Below are 27,487 nucleotides of genomic sequence, written 5' to 3' on the forward strand. Positions count from 1 at the left end.
ATTTTTAATTGTCAGTTTCTTTTACTCTGGCTTTAGCTCTTAAAATGCAATTCCTTTTATTTGAGTAGCATTTTAAGCCATATCAATATTTTTTTTTCAAAATTTAGGAAATGTCTTTGCATATCTTTAAAACCTTATAAAGTGGATTGAGGAAAGCTGTGAAACAGAAGTCTTTGAAGTATCTTATATCAAAATACACCTGATACAGTTTAATTTTTTAGAGATGACACAGAATAGCATTAAAGCTGAGTATTTGCTTTGCAAGAAATGTGTCCCTTCTGTTGTAAAGCATTTTGGATAGACACTAATCTAACCATGGGTGTATTGCTGTTGCAAATGGTTTTGCTTAAAATGGTTTGGAAAACAAATAGCAAATGTAAATTTGCTTTTTATCATTATTTAAGACTAGAATATCACAAAGCTATGCAATCACATTGCTTGTTGTATCTTAAGTAAATACAATCCCTGATGGAGCTTTGTTGATAGGCTACCTGTCTTAAAATTAATTTGTCTAAATAAAATATATTGTTTATGGGACAGTAGAGAAAATGGCAACAACCATGAATTGAGTTTTTTTCAATATTTCTTTTTTCAAATAATAGTTCTCTGGTCACATTTGTGTTCCTTGCTAAGTTGTTGGCACTCTGGTTTAATCCTTTGTCCAAGGGGTACAGGTTTAATTTCTGGCATTCCTAGTGTATTTGGTTTTTACCAGCTAAGTATTCACCATGTTAGTTTGCATCTTAAGTAAAGCAATCCCTACTGGAGCTTTGTTGACACCTGCCTTACAATAACTTGTCTAAGTAAAATACAATGTGTATTGAAGATTAGTGAAATGGCTGTAAATCCATCTTGTTTTTTTTTCAATTTTTTTTTTTTTAATAGTTGTTCTACTCTGGTCGTAATAATGTTCTTGGCTAAGTGGAAAGCACTCTTAGTAAGAAATCCTTTGTCCATGGGGTACAGGTTTGATTCCTAGTATTGCCTGTTTATTTGTTGGGGGTCAGTGATGTTAGACAGATCCAAACCAGCTCTAAATAGGCAAATGGAGAAATATGCAAAAGGTAAGCAGGGAGGGTGTACAAAAGCACAAGATTTCTGGCCCCCAGCCCTTAATTGCAATTCTTGGCCAAAGGGTCACAAAGTGGAAATTAGCACTGCCAGTTTAGACCTTGATGTGTCGGTGCTGCCATACTTACTTACTTGCATATTGTTAATGAGTTTGCCCACATTTTATCTTCATTACTATCCCAAATCATTTAGACATTCAGCAAACTGTCTCAAAGCACAATTAGTATTGAATAGTTTTTGGGCCTTACTGACTTTCCCTTTATAGCAAAGGTTTATTGTTGTGTATAATGTAGATATTTTAAAGTAATCAATCATTAAGAATTCCCTTTTAGTTTTACCAAGTTTTTGAGTAATAAACCTTTTAAATTACCTTAAAATATTTGTTCAGGTCCTTTACTATTGGCTGCCCTTTATATTACAATAATGATTTAAATATATTGTGGTAACTAAAAATTTGGATAATCCAACCTATTTTACCATCTTAAGGTTGTTTACAAAGGCGTATGAAATATTTAAGTACTGACTTAGCTACAGAAAACTTCTAGATATAATAAAATGTAAGCAAGATGGCTCTTACTTTGACCATATCTATGGAAGTGCTAATGAGAGAGTGGGTCATTTGATGCATTTGTAGGATTGAGTGAGATGAGAAATGAAGTGTAGGTTTGATGAGAGATCGCTGGTGAATGTGATGAGGGATGAATGTTTTGCAAGATTTTAAAATTTTGGATAATTTCTCATGTTGACAGTAGAGTGCAGAAGTAAAATTTTGTATTTTTTTTTTTCTTTGTTTCTGTTATGTTAGACAATGTTGAATATTCTAAAGTGAAGTTTCTTTTTTGTTTGGAATTGTGATGGCCCTAGGGCTTTAGTGCAATACAGATTACTAATGTTTATTCACTTTCTTTAAACAAACACAATGTCTATGTCTCCTAGCTTTAACAAAGTCAAATGTAATTTTAAGACCAGGGATTTCAAAGTAGGTCAAATGAACTTCTGGTAAAAATGAGCAATTTATGAAACATCTAGATTAAAAAAAAGTCTTTTAGACAACAAAGAAGACAATCGAATAAAGAAAAGTACCTTATATCATATTTGTTGTGCACCCTTAAGATAGAAATGAACAAAGCTTCAATTAAGATTCTGTTTTGTTTAAACAGACAGAAGGGACAAACCTCCAAGCTTTGACAAATACAATCTCACTTTGTGGCTCCTATCTTTTCAAAGGGGACTTTCTTTGGATTTTTTCTATCCAACTAAAACTGAAAAGGACAGCATGATATACAAGTGACCTTCCAATTACCCTACATAGCAAGAGAAAATCATTAAGTTAGGCTATGCTTTATCTCAATCCCCCTCCCAATGTGCAGAAATATGGCTCAAATTTCATATTTTCAATGCATTTAACCTCCTGTCACCTGTTTTTCTAGTTATTGTTTGTCACATTTGTTTAATTTACAGCTACATGGGATGAAGTTAGAGAGACAGATTGACACAACAAATGGAAAATAGGAAATTTCAGCAATACATTTTTATATTGGGAGGATTGAGGGGTAAAGTAGAGCAAAGTTGAATGTAAAATGTGTTACCAGCTATTATCTAAAAATTATGAAGCATGAATTTTTTTTTTATTATGTTTCTTTCTCTTCAGGTCCTTCTAGGGCTTTACCAAATCAAACATTCTATGCCCAGAAAAATTAGCAACAAGGTATAGTCTATATACAAAGGCTTATGTTATTTAACTATGAATATGGAATTTATATGGCAATCAGGAACTGGATACAGGCTAAAGCAAGTAAAAAAGAAAGAAAAAACTTCCCTAGTTAGCTCAGGAGACTTTTAATAGATTACTCTTCAGATAATTGCCTATGATACATAATTTAAATATTCACCCCTGTACAGTAGGGCGTTAAAACAATCTATCACAATGTAAGATACAGTATATTTAGATATGATGCTGATTTACAAATTCCAGGATTCTTTGTTGTAGTTTTCATAATTTTGTTGATAAAGTTTTATGTATTCATCATATTTTATTTTATGTCATTAACATTAGCCAAACTAAACTTCTCAATAGAACTTGAATGTGGTGGCTATAATGCACAAGTACTGCAAAAATCTTACAACCCATTATGTGTTATGGTAACTGTTAAGTGAGAAAAAAAATTTTTTCCTAGTTTAGCTTAATTTGTTATATTTTTGTGCTTTTCAGAAATATTTTGTTAGTTTTAGGCAGCTGTCCCCCCTCAAAAAATTCTTAAACATTTGCTGGTTTGTACTTAACTAGTATTCTACTGAAAACAAAAATTAATATATATTTTGTATTGAAGAAATATAAAGCCCTTTGGATTTTTTTTTTATTCAGATTAAGCAGTTGATTTGGTCCGATTATTTGGTCCACACCCTTAAAAATGCTTGTGTTATAAAAGTGAAACCCTTGCAAAATAAATCTTCTACTTAAATGACAAGAAAAAAGTGTTTTTAGTGTCATAACTTTGCTCAATTTCAATTTATGAAGTTTCCAAGATATGGAAACATTCAGGATATACATTTCCCTATATTTAAATACAAAACACTGATATGGCTTAAAATTCTACTCAAATAACAAGAATTGCATTTTCAGAGCTAAAACCAGAGAAACAGAAACTGCTTGCTGAAAATTAAGGTAAGATGTTGTTTTACCAAAATTTTAACAGTTACAGACCAGTCCAGTATGCAAAATTCCCAGATTTAAAAACAGAAGAGGGTTATCACATAAGCTTAGCAATAGCTTCTCAGAGTATGTTTTTAGCAATGGATTAATCACTGAAAGTTTCATTCACCTAACATAACCCCATTCAAAGATAGCAAAAAGTAGCTAAACTGGAATTTGACTGGAAATTTAATCTATAGCCTGGTAGGCTAGTAGAATTCCAAATCAAAACAAAAAGAAGTCAAACTAGAATTTTATACTCTGTTTAGGGTAGCTCAACAAAGCTAAAGTCTTATCATTTAGGACTTTTTTATAGGTAATTTTGCTTTTACAGTATGAATACAACATTTTCCAATATATTACCTGAACAATTTAACCAAAGATTCCACTAATTCAGACCCTTCCTATCTCTTCAAATATACCAGAGAGTATGCTAGATCATTTTTTCAATTCTCTCTGACCTCAAACTAATGTGAAATATGTCAAATCCAGAGGAAATTAAGCCAGTGCTAAATCATTTAATTATAATAGAATGACACTCTTAACCAGTTCCAGTTCCAAAAATTGTAGGGAGGTATATGGACTAACAACAAGTCCTTTCACCTCTTTGACTTCTTCTTCAGAAAAACTAGCTACTGGAAGCGCTATTCTCCTCCAGTCTGCAAACAATGGATATATACGATTATGAACAATAATACACTGTTATTGATTGTGGGAAGTGCGAGCACCTGAGCTACCTGTCCCCAGCAGTTTAAGGCACTAGGCCGGCCGGTACCAATACGGCTCTTCCTACTCATTCCCGCTCTCTTCTGCACAATCAAAAACTATGGATAAATCGCCTCCCATTAAAAATTGACTTCTTCAAGCTTTAATCCTAATTAAACAATATTTCTCTTCTTTAAGGTATCAATTGCTGCCTTAAATATCTTACGATCAATTTCCCATGGCAGGTTAGAATCCAGGATAGCTGTATAAGTATTTGGAATCTTAGCCAAGGAGCAGAAACGCTTAAGAGCAACAGTCTCCTCACTCTGAGCCTGGCAATCAAATAAAATATGCTGGATTGTTTCCTCTGTTGAAAAGCAGATTCGGCTTAACGGGGAATAATGTAGCTTCCAATTAAATAACAAGCTATTTAGAAGTAGGGCACCTGATTTCAGCCGGTAATATAGCACTGTATTTAATCTTGTATGAAATGGAGATAACATTAATGTACTGTGATTAACTTTGGATCTTTGCCTGATAATATCTCGTGAATTGGGGTCAGAGGAAGGACTAGGAGATAACATGGAAGCCTTTGCTGCTAGAGAATCAGCCATATCATTATATTTTATACCTTTATGACTAGGAACATGTTGAAAATAAACTTCATTTTCCTTGATCCTTAGATTAAGAAGCTGTCTTCTAATATTATATAAATCTTTGTCATTAGCAATTCTATTAATATTTTGGATCAGTAGTAATGCTGATTTAGAGTCGGAGAGACAGAGTATATTTTCAGATTCAATGTTATAATTTATGAGAGCATCCAAGGCCAGGCGGATGGCACATAATTCAGCAGACAAGATAGAAGATCCCAATGGGAGAGGAGAATAAATATTCAAATTCAGGGATGGGATACATGCTCCTGCTCCAGCTCTTTCCCTCTGGACGGATCCATCAGTATATATTTTTCTATAGTTGGGGTAAGCCTTTGAGATGTGTTCAGCCAAAATAGTCTGGATCTCATAATTAGGAATCAAATCTTTACTAATAGAGATAAGTTCTACTTGACAGCTTGGAGGACTCATTTCCCATGGGGGGGACTCAGTAAAGGGATATGCATGAAGCGAATGTTGATTCCAGTTTGGGACCTCCAGTTGAAACTGATTCCATGATGAATGGGCATTGGGACAGGCTGACTTCTCAGCAAAGGTATGTGCATATACAGCATGCTTGGCTCCATAAGCCTGGATTTGCGAGAAATACTTTATCCTTAGACTAGATGCTCTTTCACTTAGGGACACCAATCCCGACAGTGTTCTTAAATTTGACAGAGGAGTATGCTTATGCACACCCAAAGCTATTCGAATAGCAGAATTTTGTAAAGATTCAAGGATTTTCAATGAGGATGGGGGACGAGCTGAAAATATTTGAATCCCATATTCTACATTTGAACGAATATATAAATTGTAAAAATCCAAAATAATCTTTGGGTGACATCCCCACTTACTTCCAGCAAGTCTTTTTAGAATACAAAGTCTCTGAATAATCAGAGATTTCAAAGAATTAATATGTTCATGCCACTGCATTTTAGAATCCATTAATAAACCAAGTAACTTCACTGAATTACAATATGGGATCTCCCTTGAGAAAATTGTCAGTGGATTAGGAGGGTCTAGAGTACCATTAGTAAATATAATGGCTTTAGTTTTACTGATTGATATTGGGAAGCCAAATGCTAAAGAGAATCTCTGGACTAGACTTATATCCTGTTGAATAAGGCTTTGAAGAAGGCTAATATCCCTTCCTGACTTCCAAATGATCAAATCATCTGCATAAAGGCCAAATGATGCATGAGATACTTGAAATTCAGAAACATACAAGTTGAATAGAAGAGGACTCAATATTGCACCTTGAGGAAGTCCTCTCGTAATGGGGCATTGCTCACTTCTAGACTGATTTACTTGAACGTAAAAATATCTATCAGTTAGAAAAGACTTTATAAAACTTATAAAAGGATACGGGAAGTCAAGATTTATTAGGATTTCCAATAATTTATTGTGGACTACATTTCCATAGGCATTCGACCAGTCAAACAGAACAGCCATTGTGACATGTCTTTTTTGAGGGAGTTACAAACATCAATTTCTAGCCGGGTAATGTTATCTAAAGAGCTATGTCCTTTTCTGAAACCTGTTTGTTCACTAGGAAAGAGATTGTTGACTTCAGAAAACCACTCAATTCTTGATAAGACAAGCCTTTCCAGAACTTTACTAAAGGAAGGTAATACTGATATAGGACGGTAAGACTTGAGATCATTAGATGAATAAGAAGGTTTTAAAGCTGGGAATACCTGAGCAATCTTCCAGGCATCTGGGAACTTTTGACTTGACCAAATAAGATTATAAAGACTTAAGAGGGCTGTATGAAACACCTTTGGGGACTCAAGAATCCACTTCATACAAATACCATCATAACCTGGGGAAGACTTGATGTTAAGAGAATTAAGTGCTACACAAAATTCATCTTGGGAAAAAGATTTCATCAGAGTACCCTTATAAGAACAGGTAAGAGGGAGATTACAAAAAGGAGGTCGGCTGGGATGAAAATCTGAGCAATTGTTTCTAAAAACATTGGTAAACAGATCTGCCTTCTTTTTATCTGATACAATTGGATATCCATCCTGAATGATATCATATCTACGGTCATCATTAGGCTGCTTTCCACTATTTAGTTGGCTAATGAAATTATTGACCTTTGAAATTGGGGTTCTAAAACTGATACTTGAGCTGAAATTCAGCCATGTACTCTGTTTAGCTCTCCTACAAATTAGTTTCACCTTAGCACATGACTGCTTATAAAAGATTGCTGTTGACTGAGATGGGTGCTTTTGAAACATTTTGCGAGCCTTTCTTTTTGCCAGAACTGCAACCCTACACTCATCATTCCACCAATTCTTGGGTCTTTTGGAGCCATTGTAAAAACGTACCCTAGTCATTGGAATTGCCGATTTAGCTGACTCCAGCAGGATTGATCTGAAATTAGACTCAATGGCATTAATATCATAATTAGGAGAAACAAAGGAAAAATCTACTTTATTTAATATCTCACGAAAAAGGGACCAATTACCTTTGGAGTTGATAATGTAGGGACGTAGGGTTTGGGGAGTGTAGCATAAATCTTGAAATGATGTAAGAATTGCACAATGATCAGATTGAAGAGACGACACCTTTACCATCTGAACTAAATCATAATATGAAGAAGGACCTAGAAGCAAATCTATAGTTGAGAAAGAGTTAGAAGAAATATTATACCTGGTCTGAAAGTCAAATGGAGTGAAAATCAAGGTGTCAGGAAAATTGGACAATATGTACTCTATTCCTCTTCCTGCTTTGTTGCTACCTGCTGATTGTTCCCAGAGAGGACTGTGGGCATTAAAATCACCAAAAATAAAGGTATTATTACCTGATAGTTCTGTTTCCAAGATACTTTGGATGTCCTTACTCCCACATGGATTATAAAAGGATTTTATGGCAAGATGGTTACCATTAGCTAAGGTAATTAATATGCCTACAACATCTATTTCATCCCTGTAGATAGTTAAGGGTTGAGGGGAGTGTTGGATTGAAACATGAACAAAAATTGCCACACCCCCTCCCTTTCTGTTAGTTGATCTATCCTTCCTGTAGCACTTGTACCCAGGCATTTTGATTTTCTTATACTGATGAAGATTAGTCTCTTGTAGACAAATAATTCCAATTCTCTTATCATTTGCACATTGGATAAGATCAGCAAGTTTATTTGAATTTAAAGAGACGCAATTCCATTGTAGGATCTGCAGCTTAGTTAACATAGGAAGGGTTGAATAGATGACTTGCATGATATTTTGTGAGAATGGATGATAATTCTGTTCCTATTTCATTGAAAATAGAATTGGAAAAGTAGTATTCTGCAATTTCTTTTGTAATACTGGCTTTTTTATCTTTAGCCATATTTGATTGTAATATTAGGTCCACTGATGCAACATATTTAATTAAATTAGTAATATGAGGTCCTACTCTATCTTGCATTGTTATGGCTTGAGTAGAAATATTAGGAAAAGCTGCCACTCTTTCAGACCAAGATTTAGGCTTAGTTTTAGGATTGTTGAGGGATGGACTAGCTTCAGCCACCTTGGGATGCTCCTTAGCCAATGGAGGGTAAGAAGTCTCAGTAGGAGGTATGAGTGCCTGATTTGGGTGGTTCTTGTGGACCTGTAGCAAGGGTTTTTGAGGAAGGGCTAAATTCCCTTCTTTGGCCTCATTAACTCTTGGACCTGATGGTACTTTGGACCGCTTGGCCAGCTCCATTGCAGCTATTGGGAAAGGAACATTTTCTTGAAGAGCAATCTTTAAAACTTTAGCTCGTTGAACATATTTAGGACATGAATTGTGATCTGTTGATTGATGTCTACCATCACAGTTTGTACATTTAGGCACTTCAGTGCATCTACTTTCTGTAGACAAGGAGTGATTACCAAGGCAATTAGGGCACCCTGGCACAGAAGAAGAACAATACTTAGATGAGTGACCAAGCTTAAAATATTTTGAGCATTGAAGAGGTTTTTCTTGGTATATTTTATGAGCTTTTTGCTGACCAAAAAGGAATACTGAGTCAAATTGGGAACTAGCAGGTAAGATAAAGAGAACACTCTTACTACTTCTTGTTCCCTTAGAATCTAGTTTGCCCATACAATGAACATCCAGAACCTCCAGCATTTCCCCCTTATTGTTCATAAGGCCATCTTTCAAGTCGTCATTTGACAGTTCCAATGGTATGTTGTACAATACTATTTTCTGAGAATTTTTCAGGGTTGGTTTCCACCATTCAGGTGTAACAGGGATATTGCCAATTTTATTTAGGCTAAGGGCTTTGTAGGCTTCATTTCTGTCAAGAAACATAACCATTAATGAACCATCTCTGTTCACATTCACAGTGAAGCTGCATCTAAAAGTTTTGAAAAGATTCATTCTAATGTTAGTAATATTTTTGATGGAGAAAGATTGATCTTTTACTGTTGGAGTAAATAGGATAATGGATTTGTCCTTTATCTCAACAGCTGGATTTGGGTTTGAGAGTCCCATTATTTCAGGAGGACTCATAGAAGGTTTTTTTCGTTTCTGTTTTCTGCCTACTGTCTGAAAATCCTCATTTAGCAGGTTGTCAGTTTCAGAGATTGGTGGCTCAGAGACAGTAATCATGGTTTCATTCAGGCTATCATCATTGGATATTGGAGATACAACAATAGGAATATCAGCTTCTGATAACCAATTAGATGTTTGGCCCCCTTCCCTGAGGGGGCTAGAAGTGTTAGGAAACATTGGGTTCAGGAAAGGGAAATTCCAGAAACTCTAACCACGCAATAGATTTATATGAAAAGGCAAAATAATACTTCTCAATCAAAAGGAGTAGCAAGAGCTTTACTTCCTTTCACTCAGAAAATAAATGAAATCAATAATATAAATTTTTCATCAATTGATTTTTTATAGTTTGAAAGCATGTTCCAGTTCCAAAAATTGCATGTGAATACATGCAATGTGAATACACGCATGTGAATACGGATGTTTTATGTTTGAAATTTTTTGCCCAAACCGACAAGTAAAAAGAGTGTTTTTGCGAACCAGTTTTGTTTGAGCTCAACCATATGTAATTTTTTTCCGTTTTTGCGTTAAACATACAAGCTGGTTAAACCAAAGCTGTCATTGGTTAAACCAGCTGGTTGACGCAAAAAAAGGCCTTAAAGGCCTTTTTTCGCGTCAACCAAAGAGACTGTTTGAGCTCAACCACTCGGTGTGGTTGAGCTCAACCGCTGTTTTTGCGTGAAACAGTGACAAACCAGGTTGTCATGAAAAGTGATTTTGCGTGAAACAATTGACTGGTTTAACTCTAATTTAACCAGAACTGTCATTGTTTTTAACCGTAGGGTTCTACCATTCATAATTGTTGGTTGACCTTTTCAGGCATAGATTTCGAAAAGAAGAATTCGTAGGCTATAAATAAGTCTATATAAAATAAGAATTATAAGCTGACAAATAGAATTCTAGCCACGCAAAAGTAAGGTTTAATTTTGTTTTTTTTTCGTATTAGGGCTATTTGGATAAATGTTGGGTTATATCCTGCAATTTGATTCACATAGGCCTTAATACAGGAAGTCCAGAGTTTGAATATGCTTTTGAAAACTTATGTAGATACTTGGAAATCTTTGTTTCATCTTTTTGATGCCCTAGACTTGACCTTAGCTTGGTAATTTGGCTTCAGAGATAAAACCTTGATGAAGCAAGACCCTAGTGGTTATAAAGCATTGTTAATCCAATTACTATTCTTACTAGATGCTTCAAGATGTGTTGCATCTTTGTCAGAACTCTTTACATTTCAGTCTTACCCTATAGGGCCATGGATAAATTTTCAGGTCAAACTCTAGTTTGGCTACTATTTGCTATCTTAGAAATGGGTTAAGTAAGGAAAATAGAACTTCCAGTAATGAATCCAAAGCAAAAAATATGTAAAATTCAAGTTTAGCTAATTTTCATTATCTTGGAAAGGGAATAGGTTACAAGAACGAAACTCAGTAATTAATCCAGGGTCAAAAACACTCTGGGAAGGTACTGCCAGGCTTCTATGTCAACCCTTTTCTGATTTCTAAGTCTTAGATAATTGCTTACTCAAAAGTTCTATACCTATACTATTGAAATTTTGACAAAACAAGATTTACCTTAATTTTTAATTATCAGTTTCTTTTTCTCTGGCCTTAGCTCTTAAAATGCAATTCCTTTTATTTGAGTAGCATTTTAAGCCATATCAATATTTTTTTTTCAAAATTTAGGAAATGTCTTTGCATATCTTTAAAACCTTATAAAGTGGATTGAGGAAAGCTGTGAAACAGTTTCTTTGTACTCCATGTAAGCAGACCTTCCCAGAACATACTTTAGCCTTTAGACCCATCCCTGAAAGTTTTTTTTTCAATCTCACCCCCTGGTGCTCTTTTACACATTGTATAAATTGTGAAGAAATGCCTGCCCCCTTGCTAAAAGTCTTAGAAGTATCTTATATCAAAATACACCTGATACAGTTTAATTTTTTAGAGATGACACAGAATAGCATTAAAGCTGAGTATTTGCTTTGCAAGAAATGTGTCCCTTCTGTTGTAAAGCATTTTGGATAGACACTAATCTAACCATGGGTGTAGTGCTGTTGCAAATGGTTTTGCTTAAAATGGTTTGGAAAACAAATAGCAAATGTAAATTTGCTTTTTTATCATTATTTAAGACTAGAATATCACAAAGCTATGCAATCACATTGCTTGTTGTATCTTAAGTAAATACAATCCCTGATGGAGCTTTGTTGATACCTGTCTTAAAATTAATTTGTCTAAATAAAATATATTGTTTATGGGACAGTAGAGAAAATGGCAACAACCATGAATTGAGTTTTTTTCAATATTTCTTTTTTCAAATAATAGTTCTCTGGTCACATTTGTGTTCCTTGCTAAGTTGTTGGCACTCTGGTTTAATCCTTTGTCCAAGGGGTACAGGTTTAATTTCTGGCATTCCTAGTGTATTTGGTTTTTACCAGCTAAGTATTCACCATGCTAGTTTGCATCTTAAGTAAAGCAATCCCTACTGGAGCTTTGTTGACACCTGCCTTACAATAACTTGTCTAAGTAAAATACAATGTGTATTGAAGATTAGTGAAAATGGCTGTAAATCCATCTTGGTTTTTTTTTCAATTTTGTTTTTTTTTAATAGTTGTTCTACTCTGGTCGTAATAATGTTCTTGGCTAAGTGGAAAGCACTCTTAGTAAGAAATCCTTTGTCCATGGGGTACAGGTTTGATTCCTAGTATTGCCTGTTTATTTGTTGGGGGTCAGTGATGTTAGACAGATCTAAACCAGCTCTAAATAGGCAAATGGAGAAATATGCAAAAGGTAAGCAGGGAGGGTGTACAAAAGCACAAGATTTCTGGCCCCCAGCCCTTAATTGCAATTCTTGGCCAAAGGGTCACAAAGTGGAAATTAGCACTGCCAGTTTAGACCTTGATGTGTCGGTGCTGCCATACTTACTTACTTGCATATTGTTAATGAGTTTGCCCACATTTTATCTTCATTACTATCCCAAATCATTTAGACATTCAGCAAACTGTCTCAAAGCACAATTAGTATTGAATAGTTTTTGGGCCTTACTGACTTTCCCTTTATAGCAAAGGTTTATTGTTGTGTATAATGTAGATATTTTAAAGTAATCAATCATTAAGAATTCCCTTTTAGTTTTACCAAGTTTTTGAGTAATAAACCTTTTTAATTACCTTAAAATATTTATTCAGGTCCTTTACTATTGGCTGCCCTTTATATTACAATAATGATTGAAATATATTGTGGTAACTAAAAATTTGGATAATCCAACCTATTTTACCATCTTAAGGTTGTTTACAAAGGCGTATGAAATATTTAAGTACTGACTTAGCTACAGAAAATTTCTAGATATAATAAAATGTAAGCAAGATGGCTCTTACTTTGACCATATCTATGGAAGTGCTAATGAGAGAGTGGGTCATTTGATGCATTTGTAGGATTGAGTGAGATGAGAAATGAAGTGTAGGTTTGATGAGAGATCGCTGGTGAATGTGATGAGGGATGAATGTTTTGCAAGATTTTAAAATTTTGGATAATTTCTCATGTTGACAGTAGAGTGCAGAAGTAAAATTTTGTATTTTTTTTCTTTGTTTCTGTTATGTTAGACAATGTTGAATATTCTAAAGTGAAGTTTCTTTTTTGTTTGGAATTGTGATGGCCCTAGGGCTTTAGTGCAATACAAATTACTAATGTTTATTCACTTTCTTTAAACAAACACAAGGTCTATGTCTCCTAGCTTTAACAAAGTCAAATGTAATTTTAAGACCAGGGATTTCAAAGTAGGTCAAATGAACTTCTGGTAAAAATGAGCAATTTATGAAACATCTAGATTAAAAAAAAGTCTTTTAGACAACAAAGAAGACAATTGAATAAAGAAAAGTACCTTATATCATAATTGTTGTGCACCCTTAAGATAGAAATGAACAAAGCTTCAATTAAGATTCTGTTTTGTTTAAACAGACAGAAGGGACAAACCTCCAAGCTTTGACAAATACAATCTCACTTTGTGGCTCCTATCTTTTCAAAGGGGACTTTCTTTGCATTTTTTCTATCCAACTAAAACTGAAAAGGATAGCATGATATATAAGTGACTTTCCAATAAACCTACATAACAAGAGAAAATCATTAAGTTAGGCTATGCTTTATCTCAATACCCCTCCCAATGTGGAGAAATATGGCTCAAATTTCATATTTTCAATGCATTTAACCTCCTGTCACCTGTTTTTCTAGTTATTGTTTGTCACATTTGTTTAATTTACAGCTACATGGGATGAAGTTAGAGAGACAGATTGACAAAACAAATGGAATATAGGAAATTTCAGCAATACATTTTTATATTGGGAGGATTGAGGGGTAAAGTAGAGCAAAGTTGAATATAAATGTGTTACCAGCTATTATTCTAAAAATTATGAAGCATGAATTTTTTTTTTTTATTATGTTTCTTTCTCTTCAGGTCTTTCTCTAGGGCTTTACCAAATCAAACATTCTATGCCCAGAAAAATTAGCAACAAGGTATAGTCTAAGGCTTATGTTATTTAACTATGAATATGGAATTTATATGGCAATCAGGAACTGGATACAGGCTAAAGCAAGTAAAAAAGAAAGAAAAAACTTCCCTAGTTAGCTCAGGAGACTTTTAATAGATTACTCTTCAGATAATTGCCTATGATAGATAATTTAAATATTTACCCCTCTACAGTAGGGCATTAAAACAATCTATCACAATGTAAGATACAATATATTTAGATATGATGCTGATTTACAAATTCCAGGATTCTTTGTTGTAGTTTTCATAATTTTGTTGATAAAGTTTTATATATATTCATCATATTTTATTTTATGTCATTAACATTAGCCAAACTAAACTTCTCAATAGAACTTGAATGTGGTGGCTATAATGCACAAGTACTGCAAAAATCTTACAACACATTATGTGTTATGGTAACTGTTCAGTGAGAAAAAAACTATTTTCCTAGTTTAGCTTAATTTGTTATATTTTTGTCCTTATCAGAAATATTTTATTAATTTTAGGCAGCTGTCCCCCCTCAAAAAATTCTTAAACATTTGCTGGTTTATACTTAACTAGTATTCTACTGAAAACAAAAATTAATATATATTTTGTATTGAAGAAATATAAAGTCCTTAAGATTTTTTTTTATTAAGATTAAGCAGTTTGCTACTTTCTTTTGTTAGGCTAAGCCTGTAATAGTGCTTTATTGTGAAGAGCCAAAATTTGTAGGGATTGCAAAGGCTAGCCTGAACAATATGTTATTACAAATTATTAGGTTAAACTTCTGTTTGGTAAAATTCTATTTTAGATAAATTTGTATTATCTTGAAAAAGGTTTAGGTTAGGAAAATGAAACTTTTAGGGATGGGTCTAGAGACTAAACTATATCATGGGAAAGTATTTTGGAGCATCTAACTCTACTCTTTCTCTCTCTTAAAAACGTTTGCCTTAAATTACCTTAAATCACATTGTCTAATGAAATAAGGATTAAATCCCATAGAATTGCTGGTTAGTGATGATGACAGTTGGAAATCTCAATATTTGGTCCACACCCTTAGAAATGCTTGTGTTATAAAAGTGAAACCCTTGCAAAATAAATCTTCTACTTAAATGACAAGAAAAAAGCGTTTTTAGTGTCATAACTTTGCTCAATTTCAATTTATGAAGTTTCCAAGATTTGGAAACTTTCAGGATATACATTTCCCTATATTTAAATACGAAACACTGATATGGCTTAAAATTCTACTCAAATAACAAGAATTGCATTTTCAGAGCTAAACCCAGAGAAACAGAAACTGCTAGCTGAAAATTAAGGTAAGATGTTGTTTTACCAAAATTTTAATAGTTACAGACCAGTCCAGTATGCAAAATTCCAAGATTTAAAAACAGAAGAGGGTAATCACATAAGCTTAGCAATAGCTTCTCAGAGTATGTTTTTAGCTAAGGATTAACCACTGAAAGTTTCATTCACCTAACATAACCCCAATCAAAGATAGCAAAAAGTAGCTAAACTGGAATTTGACTGGAAATTTAATCTATAGCCTGGTAGGCTAGTAGAATTCCAAATCAAAACAAAAAGAAGTCAAACTAGAATTTTATCCTCTGTTTAGGGTAGCTCAACAAAGCTAAAGTCTTATCATTTAGGACTTTTTAATAGATAATTTTGCTTTTACAGTATAAATACAACATTTTCCAATATATTACCTGAACAATTTAACCCAAGATTCCACTAATTCAGACCCTTCCTATCTCTTCAAATATACCAGAGAGTATGCTAGATCATTTTTCAATTCTCTCTGACCTCAAAATAATGTGAAATATGTCAAATCCGGAGGAAATTAAGCCAGTGCTAAATCATTTAATTATAATAGAATGACACTCTTAACACTATACGGATGTTTTATGTTTGAAATTTTTTGCCCAAACCGACAAGTAAAAAGTGTTTTCGCGAACCAGTTTTGTTTGAGCTCAACCATATGTAATTTTTTCCGTTTTTGCGTTAAACATACAAGCTGGTTAAACCAAAGCTGTCATTGGTTAAACCAGCTGGTTGACGCGAAAAAAGGCCACAAATGACCTGGCTGAAAGAAGCACTTGAAGGGGTTTGGTTAGGTCAACATCATGGGTGCGTTTGTTTACTTGTCCAATGGGATTTTTACTAATCAAGGTTTAACCCCTAAAAGATAACAACAAATACTTGTCTGGCCACGTTTCACTTAAAACGGCAAGATTAATTTGCGAATAATAACAACATTGGTCACGTGTAATTATTGTTTTAATGCTATGTGAAGTTTCGACAAGGAAGAGGCTAGGACTTTGGGCCTGTTTCAAATTTACTGGCAAATACAGCTTCAGCAATTATTTCAGAGCTGGGTAGCCTAATACAATTTGTGTGGCCAGAAGTTTAATTGTAAGATTTCAAATTGTGGTTGTCATTTGCCTTTTTAAGTCTTTCCATTCAAGATGCTTTGGATATTTTTTATTGTGATAAATTGTCTTAATGCTCTGAAAAGGGAAAATTATTTCAATTGCACAGGATAGGAAAATTTTGGTAGGCTAATTAATTCAAAGTCCTAAATTAGCCAGGGAAGTGTTTTTTTTTTCACTAAAAAATCACCACGTTCTTTGAACTCCAATTATATAGCCCTGTTCTTGACCCCCTTGATCCAGCTCCTGATTGTCATTTACACTAAATTTCACTTTTTCTGTTACCTATTTATGTTTGCACCAGTTTTACCATTGGGTAAAATTGGTACAAACATTATTTCTGGCTTTCATATAAAGTGAATATACCACTTGATGCCTTTTGTAATGCTGTTTACAAATATAATAATCGCTTCTACCGCAAGTTCAGATTTAAGCACTTTTTGACCTCTTAAAAATGACCTAGGCTATGTATGGGGTCATTACAAATCTGTAATAGTTTAGAAACAAATTTGGGCTATATATTTGCACATCAGGGGGTGGGGGTAAAGTGTAGCATAAATTAAATATGTAAACTAACCATTGCTTGAATTTTTTTATGTGTGTGGTGTTGCACTGGTGATTTCTCTTTTCATTAAAATTTGATGTGCACAAACACGTTAAAAAAAAAACAGCAATGGTTAGTTTACGTATATAATATATGCTATGCTTTACCCCCACCCCCCTGATGTGCAAATATATAGCCCAAATTTGTTTCTAAACTATTACAGATTTGTAATGACTCCATTTATAGGTCATCTTTAAGAGGTCAAGAGGTGAAAAAGTGCTTAAATCTGAATTTGCAGTAGAAGAAAGTATTATATTTGTAAAGAGCATATAATAAGGCATCAAGTGGTATATTCACTTTATATGAAAGCCAGTAATACTGTGCACCAGTTTTACCCTTGTTTCTTGTTAATATTACTAAGGGGTCATAGTTAAGCACTAGAGAAGTCATTGTTAAATAACATGTGCTTATGTATATATAGCTTTTTGCTACTTATTCTTCTTTGGTTATATAATGCTTGATGTGGTATAAGCCAAGAGAAGGACCTGTAGACCTATAGAAGAAAACCTGTCAAAAAAAGATGATTCTTTGTAATTTACATAATAATTATAGCTTTCTACATGCAGCCCTGCTCTACTTTAGCCCCAACCCTCCTAATATGGAAATCTATAGCTGAAATTACATATTTTCTATTGATTCTGCCAATCTATCCCTCAACCCTTGTACCTGTTAATTGAGGCAACTGTGGCAAAACAAGAACTGGAAAAACAAGTAACAGGTGGCAGAAAACATTGGAAATGTATAATTTGGGCTATATGTTTGCAAATTAGGCATGTTAGAGGTGAATTTCTTGTTGTTCATATTTTGATTTACAAATAAAGTGAATATACCACTTGATGCCTTTTTGTATGTTCTTTACAAATATAATAATTGCTTATTTTGCTAGTTCAAGTTTAGTTAGCACTTTTTGACCTTACTTAACCTAACAAATTTTGGCAGTGAAAAACATACATTATTTTGTCAAAAATGACCAAAAAAACGTACCTTAATTGAAAATTTGGCATCAAAGAAGAAGAAATACAGCATAATATTGTAAAATTTATTAATTCAACTTAATTGTGGAAAATCAGTGCTCATAGATTATACAACATGTAAAAAATGGATTAATAATGAAACAGTAAGTTTGAGACCTATGTTTTAAGCTTTCTTATACCCAAAAACTATTTGAGTATACTTTGGTCATTTTCAAGAGCTCAAAAACTTGTACTTGAAGCACTTATTATGTTTGTAAAAAATAAAAAAGGGCATCAAGGAGTATGTTCACTTTATTTGTAAATCATATGAACAATATGATATATGAACAACATATAAACATATAAACATATGAACAACAAAAAAATTACCAATTATTAGTATAGCTGCACAATTTTCCCCTGGGTATGTAGGCCTAGTGGAAGGTCACTTATACCTGATCATGTCCCTACTGTTTTTACTTGGTTGAAAAAAAAATCCAAAGAAAGTTTCTATTGAAAAGGAAAGAGATCAAAAGTGAGATTGAATTTGTCATAGCTTGGAGGTTTGTCCCTTCAGTCTGTTTAAAGAAAACAGATTCATAATTAAAGCTTTGTTCATTTCAATCTTAGGGATAATCTACATTTGTTACACTTAATTAAATGGTTGTAAAGGGATACTTTTATTTATTTGTCTTGTTTGTTTTCTACATAATTTTTTAATCTTTAAATTGATATACATTTCTTACAAATCAATTAGTCATATCATAGTTCCACTTGCAAGTTTTGACCTGCTTTGTAACCCTGGTCTCAAAATTGCATATAAATTTATTGAAGCTAGGAAACATAGAACTCCTCTCTGTTTAAAAGAAAACGGATGGACATGAAAATGGATGGTAGGTTTTAATACACTAAAGTCCTAGGGTCATGGAAATAAAAAAAAACAATGAAGATTAACTTTTAAATTCTGGACATGACATAAATATAACATTCACAAAGAAAAACCATTCACAAAATTTTACTTTTGTGCTCAGTTGCCAACCTGAGCAATTGCCCTAAATTTTTAAACCTTGCAAAACATTCACCAGCCAATTCTTATGACCTACACTGTTCATTTTTGACCTACAAAAATTCATTGAAAAGGAAGGACCACCTTACTGACATTTCTTCCTTTTTACTTATACTTAATGGGTTTAAAAGAAAGCTCCTATGGCTAAGTTAGAAGCCTAGTAAAGGGCCAGGTAATCCTTTAGACAGGAAGTGCAATAGGAAGCTAGGGGCCAGTCATCCTATGCTTTTGCATGTCCTTCCTGCTTACTGACCCCAGATTTCTCTAGGTAACCTGTTAAGTTTGGGCCAATTCTGGCTGAACTTACAGAGTTACATCACTGACCTTTGTCCCAAACCAAATAAACTGCTAATGCCAGAAATTAAACCTGTGCCCTTTGGATAAAGGATTCTCAACCTAGAGTGCCAGCCACTTAGGAAGGAACACAAATGTCACCAGAGAACAAAAATTATTTGGAAAAAAGAAAATATTAAAAAAAAAAAAACTCAAGTCATAGTTGCTCATTGCTGTCCCACAAACAATATGTATTTCATTAAGACAAATAAATTTTTAAACAGGTATCAACAAAACTCCATCAGGGATTATATTTACTTAAGGTACAATCAGCAATATTAATGCTTAGTTTTGTGATATTCTGGTTTTGAAATAATAAAAAAAAAGAGAAATTATATGTTCTACTTGTTTCCCACAAGCCCATTTGAGAAAAATCATTTGTAACAACAATATACCCATGGTTGGCTCAGAATCTCTCTAAAATTCTTTAAACAGAAGGAATTTAAAAAAAAATTATACTCATCAGCAAGAAAAATATTAACATAACTCTCTAAACTTGGCACTTTTTAAGACAATTTTTAGCAAACCAAATGCAAAACTTTAATGGTGTCCTATGTCATCTAAAAAAAAACATTAAAATGTGCCAAATGAATTTTGATGTAAGATGCCTCAAATACTTTCAGTTGAATCTGTGAAATGAAGGGCCAGGTATTCCTTTACATTTTATACAATATATAAAAAGAAAAACAGTTCAAATTTTTTCACAAAAGAAGAAGCTTGATGTAAAAAATAAATGTATTTTTAACAGAAAGCAACTGACATCAATGAAATCAAATAAAACAAAAATTCATGGAGAATAAATAATACAAGCCATATATTTAACCTATAATGAGGTGTCATAAAAGATTATTTCTAGAATTAGAAAAAAAACAGTGTTATGGCTTAAAGTTCTGCTCAATCAACAGGAGTTGTCTAAGGCCAGAATAATTAAGAACTAAGGCCAGAGAAAAAAAAACTGATAACCAAAAATTAAGGCACCCAAAAATTTCAGGACCCTTTAGAGGGAAAAGAAGTAGAAGTAGGTACTTCAAAATACCTTCCTGGGACATACTTTAGCCTGTAGACACATCCCTGAAAGTTTCATTTTCCTAGCCTAACCTCTTTCAAAGATAGCCAAAGGTAGCTAAAGTAAAATTTTACCCCTACTGTATCTTAAAAATCCAGTTTAAATAGCAATCTCAACAAATATAGACTATATAAAAGGCTATAGGTATTGGCCTAATCATTCTAAATTTTTTCTGACTAATAATTATAGAATGGTATAGAAACTAGGCCTGTTTGATATAACAACATTTGACTAACTCACCAATGTGATAGCTGCCTCCCTAAGAATCAACCTTTTTAATAACAAAAAGACTTTTCTTCTGACTCCTTATGAAGCTAAGCCTATGCAAGACAGGCCTAGAACACCAAAAACCCTTTAGATACTAAGAAATATGCATAATATTACTTACAGGTCACTGAAAAGCTAAGATTATTTCTATTATTTACAGTTACCTTGTCTTTTCTCTAGACTTAACGATTTCACATGTTTATCCATTTAAAAAAATATATAGCATTGACATCACAATCCTCAAATAATCTTTTTATTTGGGGGTTATAAAGTGCCAGCCCACGGACAAGTAATCCTGAGCGTTTGAGGGGATTATCCGACTAACCTCTGACGTCATATCTGTCTCAAAAAACGTTTGGATTAATCAGATTAGTAACCGGACAAGTAAACAAACGCACCCGTCTTAGAACTTGGGCTGCCGTTTCAGCCAGCCCTTTGGCTGGCTGAGAACTAATAAAATAAATAAAACTGATAAGTATAAAGCTCTTTGTACCTTCTATAGATATATAGTCGACTTGTTTTAATGGTAAACTAGGCTAACAAAAGCTGCAGGACTTTGGTGTTTCTGATTAGCCTATATTAACAGAGGTCAGACTCCACCCCATTAATGTGCAAATAGCCTATATACCCTGCATTGCGTACTGAATCCAAATTCATTGTTCTCGATCAAGTAAAACAGAAGGCTTTTTGGTAAATATGGGATAGTCTATATTTCTTACTTTAAAATAAAGAGTATAGGTTACCACTTCATGCTTTTTTTTGTTATTTAAAAATTTGGCTGTTTAGTTTACATTTTGTTTTAAGCACTTTATATAGCCTATCCTTGAAAATAATAATTTTCTCTTCAGTTTTTTGGTCCCTAAATGGGTTAAATCATTGGCATCAAACTTTCAAACTTATTGTTTAGGCCTATTATAGATTCATTTTTATGGTGTAATAAGCTTTAAGGTAAAATTCTTGTTTATTGACTTCTTGCTACCTCAGAAAGGGTTTAGGTTAAGAAAATGAAACTTTCAGGGATGAATCTACAGATCAAAGTAGCCTACTTTAGCCTGTAGACCCATCCTTAAAAGTCTTAGTTTCCTATCCTAACCCCTTTCCAAGATAGCAAGAACTCAGTAAACTAGAATTTCACCAAGTAGGCATCAAGGTGTGTGTTCACTTTATTGGTAAGTCAGTTATATGAACTGTCATAATTTTACCTGTTTTATTTATATAGGCTATAATAAACTAAACTATTTTCTATTAGCCATTAAGTGGTATCCTGAGCTTGTAATCAGCACAATCACTCAGGCTAGACTGGATATCTTTGAGTCCTCACAGCAGATAGGCCTACCATTATGCAATGGACCAAACCATGGAAACAATAATAGAGATAGGCTATTACTTAGAATATATAAGGGTCAATAAGGTATGGGGGTTGCATTGTCAAGGTAACAACTGTAGGCTTATGTTGAAATAGAGAATAGAATAAGACATTCTGTAACATAAAGGCCAGCACCCCCCCCCCCTTTATAAAATTCAGGAAAAATCTCTCATTCATACCCCCTTGGAAATTCTTAAATTCAGGACTAAATTTCTCATTCATACCCCTCTAGTAAATTTCAAATTAGAAAAAGATTTAAAGTTAAGTCTTATAGACTCTGGAATTTAGCAGTTATTCAACACTTTATGGGCTATGTGTCTTTAAACACAAGTCAAACAAAGAGTAGAAATGTTTCTTTTGAATCAACCAATCAAAATCAAGTTTTCTAATGATTCATATTAGCCTTTGAACTCAAAGAGAAAATACTTCTTTTTTGTCTCTCGGGAGTTCCAGTTCCAAAAATTGTAGGGAGGTATATGGACTAACAACAAGTCCTTTCACCTCTTTGACTTCTTCTTCAGAAAAACTAGCTACTGGAAGCGCTATTCTGCTCCAGTCTGCAAACAATGGATATATACGATTATGAACAATAATACACTGTTATTGATTGTGGGAAGTGCGAGTACCTGAGCTACCTGTCCCCAGCAGTTTAAGGCACTAGGCCGGCCGGTACCAATACGGCTCTTCCTACTCATTCCCGCTCTCTTCTGCACAATCAAAAACTATGGATAAATCGCGTCCCATTAAAAATTGACTTCTTCAAGCTTTAATCCTTATTAAACAATATTTCTCTTCTTTAAGGTATCAATTGCTGCCTTAAATATCTTACGATCAATTTCCCATGGCAGGTTAGAATCCAGGATAGCTGTATAAGTATTTGGAATCTTAGCCAAGGAGCAGAAACGCTTAAGAGCAACAGTCTCCTCACTCTGAGCCTGGCAATCAAATAAAATATGCTGGATTGTTTCCTCTGTTGAAAAGCAGATTCGGCATAAAGGGGAATGATGTAGCTTCCAATTAAATAACAAGCTATTTAGAAGTAGGGCACCTGATTTCAGTCGGTAATATAGCACTGTATTTAATCTTGTATGAAATGGAGATAACATTAATGTACTGTGATTAACTTTGGATCTTTGCCTGATAATATCTCGTGAATTGAGGTCAGAGGAAGGACTAGGAGATAACATGGAAGCCTTTGCTGCTAGAGAATCAGCCATATCATTATATTTTATACCTTTATGACTAGGAACATGTTGAAAATAAACTTCATTTTCCTTGATCTTAAGATTAAGAAGCTGTCTTCTAATATTATATAAATCTTTGTCATTAGCAATTCTATTAATATTTTGGATCAGTAGTAATGCTGATTTAGAGTCGGAGAGACAGAGTATATTTTCAGATTCAATGTTATAATTTATAAGAGCATCCAAGGCCAGGCGGATGGCACATAATTCAGCAGACAGGATAGAAGATCCCAATGGGAGAGGAGAATAAATATTCAAATTCAGGGATGGGATACATGCTCCTGCTCCAGCTCTTTCCCTCTGGACGGATCCATCAGTATATATTTTTCTATAGTTGGGGTAAGCCTTTGAGATGTGTTCAGCCAAAATAGTCTGGATCTCATAATTAGGAATCAAATCTTTACTAATAGAGATAAGTTCTACTTGACAGCTTGGAGGACTCATTTCCCATGGGGGGGACTCAGTAAAGGGATATGCATGAAGCGAATGTTGATTCCAGTTTGGGACCTCCAGTTGAAACTGATTCCATGATGAATGGGCATTGGGACAGGCTGACTCCTCAGCAAAGGTATGTGCATATACAGCATGCTTGGCTCCATAAGCCTGGATTTGCGAGAAATACTTTATCCTTAGACTAGATGCTCTTTCACTTAGGGACACCAATCCCGACAGTGTTCTTAACTTTGACAGAGGAGTATGCTTATGCACACCCAAAGCTATTCGAATAGCAGAATTTTGTAAAGATTCAAGGATTTTGAATGAGGATGGGGGACGAGCTGAAAATATTTGAATTCCATATTCTATATTTGAACGAATATATAATTTGTAAAAATCCAAAATAATCTTTGGGTGACATCCCCACTTACTTCCAGCAAGTCTTTTTAGAATACAAAGTCTCTGAATAATCAGAGATTTCAAAGAATTAATATGTTCATGCCACTGCATTTTAGAATCCATTAATAAACCAAGTAACTTCACTGAATTGCAAAATGGGATCTCCCTTGGGAAAATTGTCAGTGGATTAGGAGGATCTAGAGTACCATTAGTAAATATAATGGCTTTAGTTTTACTGATTGATATTGGGAAGCCAAATGCTAAAGAGAATCTCTGGACTAGACTTATATCATGTTGAATAAAGCTTTGAAGAAGGTTAATATCCCTTCCTGACTTCCAAATGATCAAATCATCTGCATAAAGGCCAAATGATGAATGAGATACTTGAAATTCAGAAACATACAAGTTGAATAGAAGAGGACTCAATATTGCACCTTGAGGAAGTCCTCTCGTAATGGGGCATTGCTCACTTCTAGACTGATTTACTTGAACGTAAAAATATCTATCAGTTAGAAAAGACTTTATAAAACTTATAAAAGGATACGGGAAGTCAAGATTTATTAGGATTTCCAATAATTTATTGTGGACTACATTTCCATAGGCATTCGACCAGTCAAACAGAACAGCCATTGTGACATGTCTTTTTTTGAGGGAATTACAAACATCAATTTCTAGCCGGGTAATGTTATCTAAAGAGTTATGTCCTTTTCTGAAACCTGTTTGTTCACTAGGAAAGAGATTGTTGACTTCAGAAAACCACTCAATTCTTGATAAGACAAGCCTTTCCAGAACTTTACTAAAGGAAGGTAATACTGATATAGGACGGTAAGACTTGAGATCATTAGATGAATAAGAAGGTTTTAAAGCTGGGAATACCTGAGCAATCTTCCAGGCATCTGGGAACTTTTGACTTGACCAAATAAGATTATAAAGACTTAAGAGGGCTGTATGAAACACCTTTGGGGACTCAATAATCCACTTCATATAAATACCATCATAACCTGGGGAAGACTTGATGTTAAGAGAATTAAGTGCTACACAAAATTCATCTTGGGAAAAAGGTTTCATCAGAGTACCCTTATAAGAACATGTAAGAGGGAGATTACAAAAAGGAGGTCGGCTGGGATGAAAATCTGAGCAATCATTTTTAAAAACATTGGTAAACAGATCTGCCTTCTTTTTATCTGATACAATTGGATATCCATCCTGAATGATATCATATCTACGGTCATCATTAGGCTGCTTTCCACTATTTAGTTGGCTAATGAAATTATGGACCTTTGAAATTGGGGTTCTAAAACTGATACTTGAGCTGAAATTCAGCCATGTACTCTGTTTAGCTCTCCTACAAATTAGTTTCACCTTAGCACATGACTGCTTATAAAAGATTGCTGTTGACTGAGATGGGTGCTTTTGAAACATTTTACGAGCCTTTCTTTTTGCCTGAACTGCAACCCTACACTCATCATTCCACCAATTCTTGGGTCTTTTGGAGCCATTGTAAAAACGTACCCTAGTCATTGGAATTGCCGATTTAGCTGACTCCAGCAGGATTGATCTCAAATTGGTCTCAATGGCATTAATATCATAATTAGGAGAAACAAAGGAAAAATCTGCTTCATTTAATATCTCACGAAAAAGGGACCAATTACCTTTGGAGTTGATAAATGTAGGGACGTAGGGTTTGGGAGTGTAGCATAAATCTTGAAATGATGTAAGAATTGCACAATGATCAGATTGGAGAGACGACACCTTTACCATCTGAACTAAATCATAATATGAAGAAGGACCTAGAAGCAAATCTATAGTTGAGAAAGAGTTAGAAGAAATATTATACCTGGTCTGAAAGTCAAATGGAGTGAAAATCAAGGTGTCAGGAAAATTGGACAATATGTACTCTATTCCTCTTCCTGCTTTGTTGCTACCTGCTGATTGTTCCCAGAGAGGACTGTGGGCGTTAAAATCACCAAAAATAAAGGTATTATTACCTGATAATTCTGTTTCCAAGATACTTTGGATGTCCTTACTCCCACATGGATTATAAAAGGATTTTATGGCAAGATGGTTACCATTAGCTAAGGTAATTAATATGCCTACAACATCTATTTCATCCCTGTAGATAGTTAAGGGTTGAGGGGAGTGTTGGATTGAATCATGAACAAAAATTGCCACACCCCCTACCTTTCTGTTAGTTGATCTATCCTTCCTGTAGCACTTGTACCCAGGCATTTTGATTTTCTTGTACTGATGAAGATTAGTCTCTTGTAGACAAATAATTCCAATTCTCTTATCATTTGCACATTGGATAAGATCAGCAAGTTTATTTGAATTTAAAGAGACGCAATTCCATTGTAGGATCTGCAGCTTAGTTAACATAGGAAGGGTTGAATAGGTGACATGCATGATATTTTGAGAGAATGGATGATAATTCTGTTCCTATTTCATTGAAAATAGAATTGGAAAAGTAGTATTCTGCAATTTCTTTTGTTATACTGGCTTTTTTATCTTTAGCCATATTTGATTGTAATATTAGGTCCACTGATGCAACATATTTAATTAAATTAGTAATATGAGGTCCAACTCTATCTTGCATAGTTATGGCTTGAGTAGAAATATTAGGAAAAGCTGCCACTCTTTCAGACCAAGATCTAGGCTTAGTTTTAGGATTGTTGAGGGATAGACTAGCTTCAGCCACCTTGGGATGCTCCTTAGCCAATGGAGGGTAAGAAGTCTCAGTAGGAGGTATGAGTGCCTGATTTGGGTGGTTCTTGTGGACCTGTAGCCAGGGTTTTTGAGGAAGGGCTAAATTCCCTTCTTTGGCCTCATTAACTCTTGGACCTGATGGTACTTTGGACCGCTTGGCCAGCTCCATTGCAGCTATTGGGAAAGGAACATTTTCTTGAAGAGCAATCTTTAAAACTTTAGCTCGTTGAACATATTTAGGACATGAATTGTGATCTGTTGATTGATGTCTACCATCACAGTTTGTACATTTAGGCACTTCAGTGCATCTACTTTCTGTAGACAAGGAGTGATTACCAAGGCAATTAGGGCACCCTGGCACAGAAGAAGAACAATACTTAGATGAGTGACCAAGCTTAAAACATTTTGAGCATTGAAGAGGTTTTTCTTGGTATATTTTATGAGCTTTTTGCTGACCAAAAAGGAATACTGAGTCAAATTGGG

This window comes from Artemia franciscana, unplaced genomic scaffold (genome assembly GCF_032884065.1).
Source record: "Artemia franciscana unplaced genomic scaffold, ASM3288406v1 PGA_scaffold_23, whole genome shotgun sequence".
Lineage (NCBI taxonomy): Eukaryota > Metazoa > Arthropoda > Branchiopoda > Anostraca > Artemiidae > Artemia > Artemia franciscana.